The sequence below is a fragment of the Cervus canadensis genome, chromosome 5, assembly GCF_019320065.1.
Source record: "Cervus canadensis isolate Bull #8, Minnesota chromosome 5, ASM1932006v1, whole genome shotgun sequence".
Lineage (NCBI taxonomy): Eukaryota > Metazoa > Chordata > Mammalia > Artiodactyla > Cervidae > Cervus > Cervus canadensis.
Window position 1 is genome coordinate 8,775,096 of NC_057390.1, and position 19,520 is coordinate 8,794,615.

Genomic DNA, 19,520 nt, shown 5'->3' on the forward strand with positions numbered 1-19,520 from the left:
AGGGGGGCAGGCGCTCCTTCTGGGCTTCTGTGTGACTAGTGCATTAGCCACCAGGGCATCCTGCCCTTCTGTTGCCCAGGCCCCTGGGGGTGGGCCTCTTACTGCACGCGGGTCAGAAAATGCAAGCACTCTTCCTCCAGGACTTCTGCTTAATCCATTTAGGGGGTAATCCATGCAATTCTCCAAGGGAGAGAACTGCCTTCCACAAAGAAGCCACTCTGGTCACCCCTCGTCTCAGTGAGGGCCTTGCCTCAGAAACTGTTGGGGGGATAATGTCCTCCCCAGGTCCTAGCCAGGTTCAGAATTACATTTAAATGTTGTTATTTTCTGATACTCAATATTCTCGCTTTCTGCTGCCTGTCATTTTCACCTGTTGTTCTGGTCTTCATTCTTGTCCTAAATACACTTGGCAAAGCTATCATTTCATTCTGTGATATTTCTTCTTGGTCCCCTCCTAGAGGAAGAAAGTTAAATTCCAATTTAAAAAAGAGGAGGAAAGAATCATGTGAAAAGGTGGACGTAACTCTCAAAGCACTTAAAGAGTGTGAATTTGTTTCTGAAGCCAGATTTCTGAGTGTTTCAATCACAGGATATCAGATGAGGATGGAGGAGCTCCCGGGATTACTCAGACCATCAATGTGTGGAATCTTAAAAGTCAGGACGAACACCATTTTAGTTCCAATATCCTATCTACGGAGAGACCAGGTGAGGCTGAGGAAGAAAAGGGTAAATAAAAGCATCCAGGTCTTCTTTGCACCCAGAAAGATGGTTCTGATGAGGTCAGATAAGTCAAAGCTATGGTTTTTCTAGTCGTCACATATGGATGTGAGAAACTCTAAAGAAGGCTGAGCACCAAAGAACTGATGCTTTTGACCTGTGGTCCTGGAGAAGACTCTTGAGCGTCCCTTAAGTGCAAGGAGATCCAACCAGTCCATCCTAAAGGAAATCAACCCTGAATATTCATTGGAATTCACACATTTTTGCAGAAGGTTTCTGCTAACCTCATGAAGGTTATTGCTAGTCTGAAGAGCGGATGTCACTGTGAAGGATTTTAGTGCTTTTCTAGATGTGAGGAGATGCAAGAATAGGGCTCATAAAATCTCCTGAGAACATCTAACTATCTGAAGATCTCTTCTGCCAGTTTTTCCCAGATCACAGAGTGCCTCATTCCTGATCTCCCACCTGAACTCCTTTCAGGGGTGCTGAAGGTCAGCGGTCGTGGCAGCTTGTGATTTAATCTTCGTAGAGGCAGATGGCAAGTGCCAATTTGTAGCTGGCACACAGCACCGTTTTCCTAAGAGGGCAGAGCAGTCCCCACACTGAGGAGGTGCCAGCACTTGCTGTCTGTCACAGTGCATCCTTTTCAGAGGTAACCTGTCTGCTCTCTAAACATTGCTGGTCTTGGGAAAAAACACCTTCTCTGATGATAAACACACCCCTGCATCTTCCTGGGGGCAGCCCGGCTCTGTGTGCTGAATGGGCACAAGTCTACACGCCCTCGGGGCAAACATTAAATACTCTGCGAAGGGTTAAGGTCCATGAGGAAAGTCTAAGTACTTTCTGCTGTGAGAAAAATATTCCAGGATGAAGGGATGAAAGGGCGGCTGGGACGCCAGGCGGGCAGTGGGCGAACATCAGCCCCTCCTTTGTGCCTCGATTTGGAAAGCTTCTTGAACAGGGTGAGTACATATTTTGTTGTTGTTGATCAAAGATTTCTGCATCTTGGAAAGGATCGGCCTAGATTATGGGCCGAGAAAGTGAAACGTCCCTCAAGGCATGGTTTTGTTATCTGGACTCTAGAAAATGCTTATGCAAATCCCGCCCCCAGGAGAAGGAAGGAAACAGAGAGGAATATTTGCTAAGATTCATCAGATGGAGCCCATGGTTTCCAACCCAGTTTTGCCACTATTTCCCCACCCGTCCACCCACCCACTTCCTTCCCCGAGCTCAGGAGAGTCACAGTAACCAATTTGGGGTTTCCATATAACACCTGCGACTGTTGGCTGAGCGCCCCCCACCTCCTTTCTCCTGAAAGTGTCATCCAAACACTTTGAGTCAGCGCTTCCCGAATGATGCCTCTGAAAAGAGGGGGAAAATCTTTCTGCATCAATGCTGCAGAGCCCTGAAATGTTTGTTTCCAGTTGTCCTCGTCGGTGACCTTTCATCAAATTTTGATAATGCTCTTTAAAAATAAGCTGTCAGGATGCTCAGGGCTGGTGCACTGGGATGACCCTGAGGGATGGGACGGGGAGGGTGGTAGGAGGGGGGTTCAGGATGGGAGACACATGTACACCCATGGCTGATTCATGTGAATGTATGGCAAAAACCACTAAAATATCATAAAGTGATTAGTCTCCAATTAAAATTAATTAATTAATTAATTATTTTTAAAAAGCTGTCAAAGGACTTCCCTGGCAGTCCAGGGGTTAAGACTCCACCTTCCAATGCAAGGGGTATGGGTTTGATCCCTGGTGGGGGAACTAAAAGCCCACATGACTTGCGGCCAAAAAACAAAAACAAAAACCATGAAACAGAAGGAATATTGTAGCAAATTCAATAAAGACTTTTAAAATAGCCCATGTGAAAAAAAAAATCTTTAGAAAATAAAATGTCAAGGACTCGCTCTGTTTGACAGGTATGGAGCTCAGCCTAAGAGGTCAGAGGCCCCCACCTCTTGGCTGGAGTCAACAATTACACCTACTAGCAAACACAGACTGTGCTACTGATGTTTTCCATGCATGATCTTGCTGACTCCTCAAATGCGTGTGCAAAAGGGTTATTTATACAAGAAATAATATAAGTGAAGAATTACTTTATAAATAGAAAGGTGAAGGTTAGAGGCATTATGTTACATGATGGAGGTCCCCATTGATAGTCCCTAGGGTGTGTCCCTTGGAAGCCAGGACCCTTTCTTCTTGAGGCATGTGGACCCTCCCCTCCCACACAGGCCTCAGCTGAAAGATGAGCCAGGATTCTGAGCCCAAGACCCACACTGAAAGGACCACCATCATGGTTCAATGATCCAGCAGGTAAGTCCTCCTCACCTTGCTATTTCTACCTGGCACCATGCAGGGTACATAGCAAGTGCCTAGGAAATGCACCTAGATGCAATTAAACTCAATTAGCTGTCAATTTTTGCAAAACTCCCAAGTCTTTAGTTCAAGGAAGAAGTTTAACATGTCTAATGAATAGACACTCCTAATGTATAGCAATACTTACTTTGGCCACCTGATGCAAAAAGATGACTCATCATGTTGGGAAAGACTGAGGGCAGGAGGAATAAGGGGCAACAGAGGATGAGATGGTTAGATGGCATCACCAACTCAATGGACATGAGTTTGAGCAAACTCTGGGAGATAGTGAAGGACAGGGAAGCCTGGCATGCTGCAGCCCATGGGATCGCAAAGAGTTGGACGCGACTTAGCAACTGAACAACAACAATGTATAGCAATTATGTCATTGAGTCATCTTTTCTCTTCTCATTCACCGACATCAGAATCCATAGGGAAGTCACACACAGGACAAGGGGGTGGGGGGCCCAGCATAGGTGTGATCAGGAGCTGGTTTGTGCTGGAACCCTCTATCCTCACCTGAGTCAGGTTCACCCCTGTTTTTCAAGGGGTACTCCTTGCACATGTTTTCCTGGTAGCTGATGCTCGGGGCTCTCACAGCCCAAGATTCACACCCACTCTCTGTCATTTCCGCCTGTGGCCACAGTCAGATGTCTGAGGGACCTCATTAGCCCAACTCCACGTCCAGAACCAGGAGGTCCTGTTTCCCCAAGCAGCTGGGGAAAGAAATGGTGCCACCTGCTCCAACTGCCTAAACTCACTGGGGCCTCACTCTCTTCTTTCTCTGGCTGTGCTGAGTCAGCTTTTCAATGACTCTGGGAAGTTCCGAGCCCAACATTTCAAACCTGGGCCTTGACGAGTGTGTAAAGACAGGCCGTCTGGTGTACCCCTCCATGGCCAGGTGCGGGAGGCAGAGAGAACCCTGCCCGCCACGGGCCACAGGAGGCCAGGCCCTGGCTCCCCTTCTCCCTCCAGCCAGGTGGGCCTCCGGGGAAATTTCCAGAGCAGGGCAGGGATGACTACAGGAGGGCTAAGAGAGCAGGTTCTAGGGAGCAAAGAGGGTGAAGGTGTGGGCTCTGGACGCAGACTGGCTGGTTTAACCTGCAGACTCCCACAGCTGTGAGCTGCGCAAACTTGAGGGGGTTCCTCCCCAGCTCTGAGCTGTTAGCGTCCTTCCAGGAAGCTGGAGAGGGGGGGCTCCACCCACTATGTTTTTGTGGACATCACAATGAGATCCTTAGTGAAGCCTTGGGCACCTACTTCATATTCAACGGGGACTTCCCAGGTGGCGCTAGTGGTAAAGAACCTGCCTGCCAATGCAGGAGACATGAGAGACTTGGGTTTGAGTCCTGGATTGGGAAGATCTCCTGGAGGAGGGCACCACAACCCACTCTAGTATTCTTGCCTGGAGAATCTCCATGGACAGAGGAGCCTGGCGGGCTACAGTCCATGGGGTCACAAAGAGTCGGGCTCAACTGAAGCGACTGAACATGCATGCCATACTCAGTATTCAGAGTCTTGTAGATCATGGAGTCATTTTACTTTTCCATAGCTACTTGCCTTGAGAGATGCATTCAATTCAATTTAATATATTTTATATTATTAAATATATATTAATTTACATGAATAGTATTTCACTATGTAACACAATATATGTTAATATTTTAGTACATTAAAATTAATACATATTCAATATTGATCGACCTAATGAGTAAATATTGGGCATCTATTACATGTAAAGCAAGGATAACAGTAATGGACTATTTTTTGCAGCTCAGCTGACAGAATATTCAGGACAGCTTATTTAAAATTATGGCAGCAAATGATCGCAGATGAATTTGAAAACCAGTTCCAAAATGGGACGGAAGGGTTTGATGACAACTGAAATCTAAAGGATTTAGGGGCAGACTCCCAAAGCGGGCATGGGCGCCAGGACTCTGCAAGATGAACCTTTAGCTGATGTGTGGGGCAGGATGGTCTCGTCCATCATGGAGTTTCTGCTCAGAGTCATTAATCACAATATAAATATTTATGAAAAAAGAAACTTTATACAAATCTTTTCTCTCCTCTGAGGACTTAAAAGGCACAGTCTCCCCAACATCAAACATTTCTGTGAAAAATTAAAAATTCAGTCAATCAACCAGCTGTTTCTAAACATACAAAAATATGGTACAAATCGTCTAAATGTTGCACTTTGGGGTTGGAGAAATACATCATTTAGACACAGCCTAAAGCATATCACGCACATGGTTCATGAAGTACACAGCCTTCCTGAGGAATAAAGAGAAACACATAAGCAGCAAAATTTTCCCTGCAGGCGACTCAAGTCCACACATGCGCTCAAAGCAAACCCACGGAGGATGTGAGCCCGGGCTCGGGGGCTGGGCAGGAAGCCTGAACCTCCCCTGGGGTTCCTGGGGTCTGGACCCCGGACTCTGCACCTGCAGGATTCAGGACCAGGCAAGTGAGCCATACGTCCTGTGTTCTGACTCCATCACCTTGTCACTGTCAGGTTCGGTGGTGAAGACAGGCCCCCTGAGAGAGGCATTAAAAATGCCTACTCACCTCCCTGGGCACCAGGAAAGCCCACTTCACACCCAGATGCCTCCCCAGGTGCTTCCCCTGATCTGGGACTGAATTAGAGGAGCTGCAGCCCGCGAGCTCCTCAGGTCACCTGCGCTCTCAGTGATCTCAGTGGTGAAGACACAGCTGTCTCAGACTCAAGCTTCAGACTGATATGCTGGCAGGTGGGTGATGAAGGTCGAAGAGGACAGGCTTCTATGTGGTACATATATGCAAAGGAATATTACTTGGCCATAAAAAGGAATGAAATCAGATCACTTGCAGAGAAGTGGATGGACCTAGAGACTATCATACAGAGGGAAGTAGGTCAGAAAGAACAAAACAAATACTGTATATTAACACATGTATATGGAATCTAGAAAAGTGGTATAGATGAACTTATTTGCAAAGTAGAAGTAGGGACAGAGATGTAGAAAACAAATGCATGGACACCAAGGGGGAAAGAAGGGAGCTGAGATGAACTGGGAGATTGGTATTGATGTGTGTATGTGTGTATACATATATACACAGTTGATACCATGTATAAAATAGATAACTAGTGAGAACCTGCTATATCGCACAGGGAACTCTAATCAACAATCTCTGGTGACCTAAATGGGAAGGCAATACAAAAAAGAGGAGATCTATGTAGACATATGACTGATTCAGGTTGTTGCACGGCAGAAACTAACACAGCATTATAAAGCAATTATACGCCAACTTAAAAAAAAAAAAAGAGAGAGAACAGGTTTCTTTGAGAGGTTTACCTGCACTTTATCTTAACACCAGGCTTCCCAGATGGCGCTTGTGGTGAAGGACCAGCCTGCCAATGCAGGAGATGCAAGAGACGCAGGTTGAACCCCTGGGTCAGGAAGATCCCCGTGGAGGAGGAAATGGCAACCCACCCCAGTATTCTTGCCTGGAGAATCCCATGGACAGAGGAGCCTAGAGGGCTACAGTCCACGGGGTCGCAAAGAGTCGGACACTACTTAGGGACTAAATAACAACCACCACACACAACACTCAATACACAAGTGGGGGGGAATGATGTAAGTGTCTTGCCATTGACTGCACTTGGAGAGACCCAGCTTTGTCTCGCATTGTCTTCATCGCAAGTTCCTGGGGCCATGGGGGTCTTTGATTTAGGATCATACAGGGCCCTTAGTCCAGCTGGAAGTGGACCTGGTCTGGCCCCAAACTTCTGGACTGTGCTGTGCTGCCCAGACCATGCCCCAACCTGGAAAGAATGCAGTAAGTGTGGGGGTGTGGGGGTGACAGGGACCAGCACTCCGCCCCCCAGATGCAGGGCTGAAGCAGCAAGTGAATTCAGGGGGTCCCCCTACCCGGCCAGGTCTGGGTCTAACCCGCATGGGAACACAGGAGGGCTGGGAGACAGACAGCCCAGAAATCCCGAGTCCTGAGGCGACGATGCCCAGACTGTCCGCACACAGCACCTTGTACCCATTCCGGCCCTACTCTTGGACACTGTCTTCCACCTCCAAGTTCCCTGCTGCCCAGGCCTCCTGATGCTGACTGTCCATTTGCCAAACCCCCTCCTTGAATGTCTGCCCCCGCGATTACCTGCCAGAATACACTCAGTGGCTCGCCTGCGGGTCAGAGCTGCACCCGCCCCAGACTCTGTTCCTCTAGTCTAGACTCCCCCTCTAGACTCTGTTCCAGTTGCATCGCCCTGGCCTTCAGCCCTGTGCCCTGGAGCTTCTCAGCCTGGCCGTGCCCGTTTCTGACACCACATACCCGATGTGGCTACAAAAATGCTCAGAACCCCACCTGGACAAGTGTTCTCTCCAATGTGTTTATCCACTGGGCAAACCTGTACCTCTGAGGTTAAATGAAGCCCTGGGCATAGGAAGTGGCAGGTAACATAAACAGAGGTGGGAGCAGGATGGCAGAATTTCCCACTCCGGGTTGTTTGTCTCCGTGGCTCTGCTATTTTGCCTGTGTTTGGATGTCTGGGCAGGAATTCATCAAGTTGCATGTTAATTACTGCATTCGTGGCTTCTGTTGCATCAAGCATTTTCAGGAAGCATTACAGGTATAATTTCCAGATTAATAAAACTGGAGACCAGTTGACCTGGTGGACATAATTTACTTTTCAGAAAGCTTCTGATAAGGCTGCTCAGGAAAGTCTATTAAGGAAAATAACCAACCATACGGTAGAGAGTAAAGTCTTATAAATTATAGCATCCAAAGGAGCTGAACCAGGTGAAGAGATTCACAGTGACCTGGCTGTATCACATTGTTTACCCAAAATACGTGGGCAACTGGAACAGAAGAAATTTTTAAAAATAATAACCCTTGAGTTTCCATCAGTCCTGATTGTTATCGTTCAGTTGCCAAGTCATGTTTGGCTCCTTGCCACCCAATGGACTGCAACTAGCCAGGCTTCACCATCTCCAGGAGTTTGCTCAAATTCATGTCCATTGAGTTGGTGATGCCATCCAACCATCTCATCCTTTGTCATCCTCTTCTCCTCCTGCCCTCAATCTTTCCCAGCATCAGGGTCTTTTCCGATGAGTCGCCTCTTCGCATCAGGTGGCCAAAGTATTGGAGCTACAGCTTCAGCAAGCTGATTGTCTCTGAAGAGCAGCAGACAGGGGCCCCTGAAGTGCAGCTAATGTTGGAAGAAGGAAGATGCTTGAGGGTTGGGTGGGGAGGAATGGAGGGGGGTGCTTAGGGATGGGCGGGGAAGAATAGCCGCAGTCTGGGTTGGTAGTCCGGGATTTTTTGGTCAAGCTCTAGATAAAGTCCCTCAGGGAAACAGCACTTTTAGGGGGAAAGGTGAGCACACTCCTCCCCCTAAACAAACCCCAAGCCCACAAGCAGATCCAGCCGCCCTGGGGTAGGACTGGGAGCCCCTGCATCCTGCTCCTTCACACACCTGTGGGAGGTGCGGGGAGGCAGAGTCTCCAGGACCACATGGGATAAGGCTAGCTGCCCCCAACTGCCTTTGGTCTGGGGGTCCTTTGTCTTTGTAGATGTTACAGACACTGGTTTTCACTGAAATGGCCATAGGCTCTCATGAAAAGACCCCTTATTGCTTGTTTGTTCATTTCATTCTGAACAGCACAGCCCAGCTCCCTAACCAGTCCCTTGGAGGCCCCGTATTTGGGAGGTAACGTAAGAGGCACTGATTCGACCCCTGGGTCAGGAAGATCCCCTGGAGGAGGGTATGGCAACCCACTCCAATAGTCTAGCCTAGGCTGGCATCCATATCATTGATGACAGAGGAGCCTGACGGGCTACAGTCCACGGGGTCATGAAAGAGTCGGACAGGACTGAAGTGACTTAACACAGATTGACTGAAGTGGACAAATGAGCTGTCCTTGACCCCTGATGGATGCAGGTCCGATGGGGAGTGGGGCAGCAAGGCAGGGTGAAGATAAGGGGAAGAGGACCTTCCACCCACCATGAACTGTGTGACTGTGGAACTCACAGACCTGAATTTTCACCTGTAAGTGGGAATTCTTGGCTTGAGTCTCTCACAAGGCTCATGAGAAAAAATAAGTGAACCCTTTTACGGAAGTGTACAAAAGCAATCTTTAAAGTTAAATCATTAGATGAAAGCCATGTGACTGTATGGTAAACTCAGAGGAGAATGCTTCTCTGTAGAACGATTAATTTAATAATAGCGCCTAGCACTCACTGAGTGCGTGCTGTGTGTTACATATTGCTCACCGGCTGTACACCCCTAATCTCCTTTAATCCTCACACAAACTTTTGCAAAACCACATTGGATACACAAAGAAGAAAGAGAAGCTGAGAAATGGTCTCCAGGCTGTGGAGCTAATTGGCAGAAACAAAATTTCCACCGGGACAGTCAGATTCTACCATATGAGCCACCATCCTCCACAACAAATGTTTAGCATAATCAATATGTTAACACTTATAACCTTATAATTTCATATAACATTGTGTATAAATATATTACCATGCCATAAGAGATAACATTATTGACATTGTTGTTTAATTGCTCAGTCTTGTCCAACTCTTTGCAACCCCATGGACTACAGCACACCAGGCTCCTCTGTCCTCCACTATCTCCCACTTCATCTTTGTGGGAGTGTTCGTCTTTGGACTGGACACTTCGCTCAAATTCGTGTCCAGTGAGTTGGTGATGCCATCCAACCATTTCATCCTCTGTCACCCCCTTCTCTTTTTGCTTTCAGCCTTCCCAGCATCAGGGTCTCTTCCAATGAGACAGCTTATCGCATCAGGTGGCCAAAATATTGGATCTCCCAGCATCAGTCCTTTCAGTGAACATTCAGGGTTGATTTCTTTTCAGATTCTGGTTTGATCTCCTTGCAGTCAAAGGGACTCTCAAGAGTCTTCTTCTCTCTCCTCTTGTTTAGATTAGAGACATACAAATAAACTCATAAAATAATAAATCATCATACAATTGTGAAGTATGATACCACCGATTTTAAAGGCAGTAATTGTTAAGTAAAATTTCAATCTATAATAAAAATTCTAGTATCAAAAATGTAAAGAAGTTAGAGGACTTTCCCTGGAGGGCTAGTGGTTAAGAATATGAACTTCCACTGCAGGGGACATGGGTTTGATCCCTGGTCAGGGAAGTCCTGCATATTACACGGGGCAGCCAGAAAAAAATGCAAAATAGTCAGTACCAGAATTTCTATTACATATAAGTAACCTAAATACAGATTGTTACCATATTTTATGACTATTAAATAAACCATGCCACAGTGGTTCTTTAGGTTGATCTTACTAATAAAATGTCCAGATAAAAAATATCTTTAGAAAATGAGAAACTGACTTTTTTCTACTTGAACTTTTGGGTGTTTTCCTAAAGTGTTAGAATAAGATTATTTCCCACACTTTCTGTACCTCTTCTATCTGAGTTAAAATGCAGACTAAAAGGTAAGCATTTTGGAGGCTAATAACCACAGGATAAGGAGAGAATGAATTCCAGTCATCCATTTGGGGGAATCAACACTTTTTTTTCCTGTTAAATTTTTCACTGAATTCCTGCTAATAGGGCAACAGGTATCCGACAGCAGAACCAGAAGATAAAATAAATACAGAAAGTTATTCAATTAGTGATTGGAAGGAAAGAGGTGATCGAGTATTCAGAGACTCCTGGAAACTCTCCTTGATGGACAAATGCAGGTGAGGTGAACCCACTGGTTTCAACCAAGTAAAGAAGTCTGAATTCTAATTAGGGAGTTTAGGATGCCAAAGAGACTCCAAAACAACGAACCTCACCCCCTCCCTGATGGCAGAGAATTGGCAGAACCAATGCACCGTTGGTGAGTGTGAGGTATGGATGTGTGTGCCTGGCTTCCCAGGTGGTGCTAGTGGTAAAGAACAAGCCTACTAATGCAGGAGATGTAAGAGACTCGGGTTCAATCCCTGGGTTGGGAAGATCCCCTGGAGGAGGGCATGGCAACCCACACCAGTATTCTTGCCTGGAGAATCCCACAGACAGAGGAGCTTGGCAGGCTACAGTCCAGTGGCTCGAAAAGAGTTGGACACGACTGAAGCGACTTAGCACGCACGCACGTGTGTGCCTGTATGCCTGTGTATTAGCACATGTGGAGGAAACCCCAATGCATGAACCCAGGGGAGACTTCAGGACAGGGTCAGGTTCTTCCTTCTCCCCTTCCCAATAAAAGGGAGAAACCAGAGAGAGACTCACTTCCCTCCTCCGGGCCTGGGGATCCGGTGTCTCTGGTACAACGGAGAGAATCCAATCCTTGGGCATGAAACCCAGTTCTCTCTATAGAATTTATCTCTGGGTGGTGTGTCACAGTCTATTACGGGTTTGTGTGGGGCTGGATCCGATGAAATACCCTGAATCCAAGTCAGCCTTCAGCGTACGAAAATATTGGCTTGGATGTGACTCCTCGGTAATGAATATAATGCAGAATAATGAACAGTAGCCAAAAAGAGAAACGATGTAAAGCCAATCAGAGGAAGGGCAGATGTTTAAAGCGTCTTTTGCTATTCAGGATTGTGCTCCAACAAAAGCAATTATGTTCCTGCTTTCTCGATTTCCAAACAGGAGAGCGGCACGTTGAGGGTTTCCAAGGCTCTCGCCCCATCTCTACTTGGTGCACGAGTGAGACAGTCGAGATGCTGTTGTAGCCGGCGGCAACCAGTGCCAAGCGGGGCCTAGAATTGGGGACAGTGAGGTGACCATGCTTCAAACCACGCAGGGGACCTACCTCCATTCAGAGACCGCCCGAGGGTGTGTATAGGTAGATACACAAACACCAGGCTGCCAATCAAGCTCTGCTTTCCACCCGGGACAAAGGAATCACAAAAACAAAAAAATGTAAGTTTCCCTAGTGGTGCAATGGATAAGAATCTGCCTGTCAATGCAGGAAGGAGAGACAGGTTCAATCCCTAGTCTGGGAAGATTCCATACTCCGTGAAGCAGCTAAGCCTGTGCACCACAGCTACTGGGCCTGTCCTCTAGAGCCGGGGAGCCACCCATGCTGAGCCCAGGAGCCCAGCTACTGAAGCCCAGGAGGCTAGGGCCTGTGTTCCACCACGAGAAGCCCAAGAGAGGAGACCCCGCTCGCCACAGCCAGAGAAGCCTGCACAGCAGCAAAGACCCAGGACAGCCTAAACAGATCAATAAATCTCGAAAACAAAGACAAAGCTGTAGGTCCATCCACAAGTGGAAATGATATTAAGTCGTTGGTCCACAAGTCAAGGAAGAAGGTAGCCTAGGCCGCTGTCAGAGATGAGCGAACCTACCCGTTGGAGTTTCTGGCGGCTCTGGGGCCCTGACTCTGTGACTCTCAGGCTTTGCACCAGCGGAGGGCTGGAGAAAATAAAAGCGTTCTGGGTTTGCGCATCTCTCAGGCGAGAGCCATAAAATATGGATATGCATACGTTGGGTTACACATTAGCAACTGACAACTGCACATCAAAAAAAAAAAAAAGGTGTCCTTCCTCGGCGCAGAACGTGACGGAAGAATCCGGAACGGTAAAGAAAAAAGAGCTGTGCGCGGGAGAACCGTTTCATTTCATTCCTTATATGTACAAACATGAATAATTTGACATGATGTTTAGACAGTTTCTCCCTAACTTAAGTCTTTTAATTAAAATGAAAGGAAGGAAATATGCTTTAAATATGAATGCGGGAAGGTGTGGGCTGGCACACTTGCCCACGTGCCCCTCTCCCTCCGTCTTTGGAGAACACAATAAACTCTCATCTTCCCGTGCTGTCTTTTCATAATGTTTACGGTTGTTGTAGGCACCACATAACCCGTGCTGTTTGCGATGCTCCCCATATTAAGCGAGAGCCCATCCCTTCCTCTGCTATTTACTTTTGTGGCAAATCAGTCAATGTATTTTCCTCGACTCACCAGGCAATAACGCAGGGCTGCCTGTGGCCGGAAAGGTAAATGCTAACTTTTCAAACAGTGCCAAACGGCACGCCCCGGGCTGAGCGCCGAGTGAATGAGAGGAGTATATTCCGGGCTGAAAAATGGGCCCGGATGTTAGCCCTCATAAATTACATGATTATTAAAGTGCTGCGCAGTCCCGCCCATATGATCGCGTTTTACCTTCTGCTGGCTCCCCGCTGACCGCTCCACTTTGTTTTCCGTGCGCTTAACTTGGGAAATGCTAAACAATTTGTGATATTTACCTGTTTAGGATCAAATTGCGAAATGATCTGCTTAGTTCTGTTCTAAATTAAGGTCTGCGTGAAATGTCATAGCATTTATCTTTCATAAAATGAGACAGCAAGGACACTAATTTCCTAGGTATTCAATCACTGCCCCGCGCCACTTGAGAGACAGCCCAGAAGCGGCCTGCCTACAGTTCACAGCTCGCTGACAGCCCTGAGATGGAATCATAAAAGTCAATTAATCATTAAAAGCTGTTACAAGCACATATCGAACCAGTCTGGCACAAAATGTTAATCAGTCCAATATCAATATAATAAATTCCCGCAAATTGGAGCGATCGATACATTTAGGACCTAATGAATCAATCGGGGGATGCCGGGCCGCTCCTTGGGGTCCCGGTGACATGGCAGCCGGGCAAGTGCGACGTCTCTAGGCTCGCTGCCAACAGAGGTCACCTCTCCTAACAGGCTGTTCACTTCAGCCGCAGTTACCACGGTGACAGCATGTCACCGCTGCCCCAGTGTCCTTCTAGGTGAGGTGGAAACCAATGCATCACTACCCTTGATGGATTTGTCAATAATACTTAGCAGGGGAGGGGGCCCCGCTCACACAGCCCTCGCAGGTCCAAGTCCCCGGGCAGTTTGGTGTGATTTAATTGTCTGAAGAGGCTTGTGCGTCTGCATATATGCAGCAGCTAACCGGGGGTCACAGGAGGAGGGAGGTGGCAGGCCTGCCGGCTGCATTCAGAAGCCTTGGGAACCTGGCGCAGGCAGGAGCCAGGGCCAGGCTGGTGTTACATTAACCAGGTCGCCGTGGAAGTGAGAAGTCGTCTGGAGCCTCTCGGATGAAGAATTTATTAGCTACAAAATTTTAATACATTACTCATGAGTGGAAACGGAGTCAGGCATTAATCCCTGCCGGCTGAAGCTCTGAGCCCAGATCCCTGCTGACGGGCGGTGGACTGTCGCCAGGCAAAAAAGTCCATCAGGATCAATTATGGGGCAGCTGGACTAATGGGTGGGGGTCTCTGGCATGCCCTGTCTCTCTCTCCCCAGCCTCTCATCCCACCTATCACCTGCAAGCTCCCTCTCACCCAGACAGACCCAGGAGTCCTAAAGCTGGATGCAGACAGGACACACACAAGAGGTCTCCCACCAGCCTCTTCATCCTCTGCTTCTAAAAACCAGAGTTTTCAAGTTTCAAACCATTTTATCTTTTGCTGTGCCTGTGACAGGGCTTCTTGGGTGGCTTAGCGCTAAAAGTCCGCCTCCCAATACAGGTGACTCAGGTTCAATCTCTGGATCAGAAAGATCCCCTGGAGAAGGGCATGGCAACCCACTCCAGTATTCTTACCTGGAGAATCCCGTGGACAGAGGAGCCTAGCGGGTTACAGTCCATGGGGTCACATAGAGTTGGACACGGCTGAGCAACTAAACAGCAACAACAAACATGCCTATTAAAACTGACCAGTGAAGGGAGCCAGGAGCAACTTCCACATTGCAGAGTAAAAGGAAACCTCTTTAGAGATAAAAGAAACGTTCGCTATGGAGACTCTGGGGAATCATAGTGTTCCAGAACCTTCACTGTCATTTAACATAAAACATAAAGGTTAACACTGAATAAAATAATATCCTGGCTGATCATTCTAATGGTCTCCAAGTCCAGCTTCTTTTCCTGGGTTGCTGTTCTGTAAAGCATGGACCAGAGTTGCTTCCGACGTTTTTAAAATATGTGCCTGCTACACCAGTGGGATGATCTCATTCAGTTTCATCCCCAGCAGTTTCTGGGTGCGTCTCTCTTACAGTCACTCATTCCCTTCTAGAAAAATAGAAGCAATCCCAGCCAAAGAAATGTTCATTTCCACTAGCCTGTTATTTTTAAAGATTTTTTTCTTACCTGCTTAGAAAAAAAAAGAGGACAAAAAATCATTTTTTCTAATGGTGGTCTGAATTATAGGAAACATCAAAATAAATTACAAATTCCACGCTAAAGAAATAACTATTCAACACATTGAGACAGGGTGGTGTTCAGGGTGTGCAGACAAAGGTAATACAGTGACTTCTCTTAATTGCCCTGACACTGCGCTCCTTTCCTCCAGCTATGATCTGAGAGCTAAAAATCTCTCATTGTTATTAATTGTATTCCTTTTAGAATGTAATGTCATATCGCTCCAGGCTGAGCTAATGAAACATACCCATATTACCAAAATAGGCATATTTCTTTTTGTTCTATGCATTCTATCAAAACTGTCTACCAAAGACATTGTGTTAAAAAATCCTTTCACAGAGCCAGAGAAAGAATATCTCAACTACCTCAACGTTTCTATTACATGATTACTAAAATGCCCAGGAGGACGAAACAATATAGTAGGAATCCAGTTATCCTAGAAGACTTAAGAAGTATCGCTAATTCCTGCGCCTGATTTATGTTAATATTAATGCTAGGTTACATGCTCTGGCTTCTGACTGCATTCCAATTCACACAAAGGCGGGCGCTCCCCTGCACCGCAGCCCCGTGCCTCTATTCTAATGAGAATCTGAATTATTTATCTCTATTTATCCTACAGGAGTTCACTCGACCCCGGTCCCATTTTCTTTGCCTACTGCGCATCAATGCGTGTAAACATGACTTCAGAGCTGTCCTTTTCCAGCCATGAGGCACGGCGATAGACAGTAGTCAAAAATGTTGTGCCACTAACAGAATTCATTTAAGCATCGATTCGAGGTAAACTCTCCTAATTAAGTCAACTTTAACACAGACATGCAAACGGCCGCTTGCATAGGCATCTGGCGCCTAACGACGTCTGGGGAGCCCACAAGAATCGGGAGAGACAGGCCAAGGAGACGGTTAATAAATTCCATCTCTCCTTTCTATAACCTCTCTGCTGGAAAACCAGTTGTCAGGGGGGACTCAGAGGTCCTGGGGCACGGAGGGCTTCTCGTTCTTTGCTCTATTTTCAACTAGGCCCAGTGGGTGGCCAAATACTTCCTCTGGGTCCCACTTGCCCAAGGATTTGTAGAAGGGCTGCAGGGGAATGGAATGGTTGGAAATTGTAGGGAGGATTTGGCCTCAAGGCTATGGAGTGGTGTGTGACTCAGCATTCTCGAGAGAAACAGAAACAGTGGGGACACACACACACACCTAAAGATTTTTTATAAGGAACTGGCTCATCAAATATGGATGCTGCAAACCTGGAGAGCCAATGGGGTTGCTTCCTGTCCAAGTCCCAAGACCTGAGATCTAGGGAAGCCAGGGGCAGAAGTCCCCGTCCGAGGGCCAGAGAAGACCCATGTCCCACTTCAAGCTGTCAGGCAGACAGAGAGCATGAATTCTCTCTTCCTCCAGCTTGTGTTGTCTTCATGCCCCTAGTGGATCAGATGATGTCCACTCACATCAGGGAGGACCAGTTGCTTCATTCAGTCCATCAGTTCAAATGTTCATATTATCCAAATGTTCATCTTATCCAAGAACACCCTCAGAGAGACACATCAAGAAATAACATTTTACCAGCTCTCTGGACATCCCTTGCTGTTCAGTCACTCAGTCGTGTCTTACTCTTTGTGACCCCATGGACTGCAGCACGCCAGGCTTCCGTGTCTTTCACCATGTCCCGAAGTTTGCTCAAACCCACATCCATTGAGTCAATGGTACAGTCCAAGCATCTCATCCTCTGTCGTCCCCTTCTCCTCCTGCCCTCAGTCTTCCCCAGTGTCCTTTGACTGAGTCAAATTGACCCATAAAATTAAGTATCATGAATGCCTAAGCCTCCTGAGGTGGGGACAATTCCTGAGGGCCTGGAGGATGAAATAGGATGGATGGGGAGTTGCAGTAATGATGGGACAAAGCTTTACAAAAGTGATGTTTCTGTCAGAAGAAGAGTGGTTGTCCGCGACTGGGATTCTCCACTTTCAGGGTGCCTACATATATGCACACACATATACATAACTACATATATGCACACACACATACATAACTATATATATGCACACACACATACATAACTATATATATGCACACACACACATATATAACTATATATATGCACACACACATATACATGACTACATATATGCACACACATATACATAACTACATATATGCACACACATATGCATAACTATATATATGCACACACACATATATAACTATATATATGCACACACACATATACATGACTACATGTATGCACATACACATATACATGACTACATATATGCACACACATATACATAACTATATGTATGCACACACACATATACATAACTATATATATGCACACACATATACATAACTATATGTATGCACACACACATACATAACTATATATATGCACACACACATACATAACTATATATATGCACACACACACATATATAACTATATATATGCACACACACATATACATGACTACATATATGCACACACATATACATAACTACATATATGCACACACATATGCATAACTATATATGTGCACACACATATATAACTACATATATGCACACACACATATACATAACTATATATATGCACATACACATATACATGACTACATATATGCACACACATATACATAACTACATATATGCACACACATATACATAACTATATGTGTGCACACACATATGCATAGCTATATATATGCACACACATATAACTATATATATGCACACACGCATATACATAACTATATATATGCACACACATATACATAACTATATGTATGCACACACATATGCATAACTATATATATGCACACACATATACATAACTACATATATGCACACACATATATAACTACATATATGCACACACATATACATAACTACATATATGCACACACATATACATAACTATATGTATGCACACACATATGCATAACTATATATATGCACACACACATATAACTATATATATGCACACACATATATACATAACTATATATATGCACCCACATATACATAACTATATGTATGTACACACATATGCATAACTATATATATGCACACACACATATAACTATATATATGCACACACACATATACATAACTATATATATGCACCCACATATACATAACTATATGTATGCACACATATGTATAACTATATATATGCACACACACATATATAACTGTATATATGCACACACACATATAGATCTCTCCTTTTTGGATTTCTTTCCCATTTAGGTCAGCACAGAGCATTGAGTAGAGTTCCCTGTTCTGTACAGTAGGTTCCCATTAGTTATCTATTTTATTAATACACATAATGTCATTAGTGTCTATGTGTCAATTCCAGTCTCCCAGTTCATCCCCCCTCCCTTTCACCTTGATCTCCATATGCTTGTTCTCTACATCTGTGTCTCTATTTCTCCTTTGCAAATAAGTTCATCTGTACCCTTTCTCTAGATTCCACATATAAATGAGATTACATGTTAGTTTTTTTCTTCTGACTGGCTTCACTCTGTGTGACATTGTCTAGGTCCATCCACACCTCTGCAAATGGCACTGTTTTGTTCTGTCTTACGGTTGAGAAGTATCCCACTGTATACATGTACCACATCTTCTTTATCCATTCCTCTGTCAGTGGACGCTCAGGTTGTTTGCATATCTTGACTATTATACATAGTGCTGCAATGAACACTGAGGTCTTTTTTTGGAATTATGGTTTTCTCCAGGTGTTTGCCCAGAAGAGTGTGACTTCACCTTTAACCTCATCTACCTGCTGTGTACCTGAAATTAATACAACATTGTAAATCAACCTACCTTTAATGTGAAAAGAAAATTTTTAAATGTTTATTATTTATTTGGCTCCACCTGGTCTTAGTTGTGGCATGTGGGATCTAGTTCCCTGACCAGGGATCGAACTCCGGCCACCTGCAGAGGGAGCTCAGTGTCTCAGCCATTGGACCACCAGGGACGTCCCCAAAATAAATTAAAAAAAAAAAAACCAGATCATTCTTCCACCCACCCACCCCACAGTCAGTGTCTCTGAATCTGCCAGTGTCAACTGTTTCAGCAGTTCGTTTACAGCCCTGAATACCAGCTCCAGCCTCCCGCGCGTCCTGGCCCCCTGCCTCCCCAGCACCTCCCGAAGACCGAGTTCTCTTCCGAGGCGCCTCGCCTCCCCTTCTCCTGGCTCTTTCCCTCCCCCGGCTGTCTGCGGAACAGCTATTCCTCTCTCCTCCTGCCTCTTAGGAGGAGCCCCTCCAGACCCTGTGTCACACCAGCCTCCCGAATCCCACGATCCCATCTCATTCTCC

At 45.9% G+C, this 19,520-nt stretch overlaps 1 long non-coding RNA gene across 1 annotated transcript; it reads left to right on the top strand.

Annotated features, from left to right (window-relative positions):
- The first annotated feature begins 1,542 nt into the window (after positions 1-1,542).
- On the top strand, positions 1,543-13,315 carry LOC122442562. Its single transcript, XR_006269659.1, has 4 exons — positions 1,543-1,679; positions 2,948-3,029; positions 10,651-10,781; positions 11,677-13,315. It is a non-coding gene; the product is annotated as an uncharacterized LOC122442562 (long non-coding RNA).
- Positions 13,316-19,520: the final 6,205 nt, after the last annotated feature.